At 64.0% G+C, this 749-nt stretch overlaps 1 protein-coding gene across 8 annotated transcripts in view; it reads left to right on the top strand.

Annotated features, from left to right (window-relative positions):
- Nucleotides 1–743: 743 nt before the first annotated feature.
- Nucleotides 744–749, top strand: part of QKI (QKI, KH domain containing RNA binding) — a 348,918-nt gene continuing 348,912 nt past the window's right edge. For 5 of the 8 annotated variants that reach the window (XR_002099355.1, XM_019526797.1, XM_019526796.1 and 2 more), the window contains exon 1: nucleotides 744–749. This exon is cut by the window's right edge and continues 159 nt beyond it. The gene's annotated coding sequence lies outside the window, so the exon portion shown is untranslated. The other 3 variants (XR_002099356.1, XM_019526800.1, XM_019526798.1) reach the window with 1 other exon arrangement.

Genomic DNA, 749 nt, shown 5'->3' with positions numbered 1-749 from the left:
ATAGTTTTTCAGCAAATCTGACCCTTTCAGGCTTCCAATATGATAATTTCATATGCAGGACCTAGGCATCCTGGGTGCATCTGGCCCGTGGGCTGTATTTTGCCCATGCCTAGCCTAACTCCTCCTTGACTAAGGAGCTTGCAAGTGGCCTTTTACCCGTCCTGTCAAGTAGGTGGGCATTGGGACGGGAGAAAAATTCAGGAACGGCTACGCCTTTTTTTTTTTTTGGTCAGACGCAAGCAGAAGAGGCCCGAGGCTTGCAGCCCTTCAGCCCAGCGGGGCGCGGGACCCCCCCACAACCACCTGACGGGGGAGGGGCCGCGTGGGAAGGGGCTACCCCCCTCTACCTCCCGGCCGGCCTGTAACCTCCCCCGCCGCTTTAAAGGCTGCCAATCGCACCGCTTTCGCGGCGCGCATGCGAACTGCCCCCTTCCCGCTCGCGCACTAATACAAGCGTGTGGGAAGGCGGCAGCGCGCATGCGCCCCTCCTCCCCTCCCGTCATACGTCACACCACTCCGCCTTCCAGCCCCCTAAGCAGAATCAATAGCAGGGGCGCGTTCGGAAAGTACCCCCCCACCCCCATCCCTGCGTCACGCAGCGCCCTTCACGTGCCGGGTCAGACCCGCGAAGAACCCCCACCCCAGTGTGCGCAGGCGCGCACGGCGCCGCCCGTTGGAGCTGCGCGCGGCGCCGGAGGCGGGGGAGTAGAGGGGGGGCGGTCCTCGCCAAGTGGCGCCGCTCGCTCGCG

This window comes from Gavialis gangeticus, unplaced genomic scaffold (assembly GCF_001723915.1).
Source record: "Gavialis gangeticus isolate Ggan-Ray unplaced genomic scaffold, GavGan_comp1, whole genome shotgun sequence".
NCBI classification, from domain to species: domain Eukaryota; kingdom Metazoa; phylum Chordata; order Crocodylia; family Gavialidae; genus Gavialis; species Gavialis gangeticus.
Note: the sequence above shows the minus strand (reverse complement) of the source record. Positions and strands in the feature narration are given on the sequence as shown.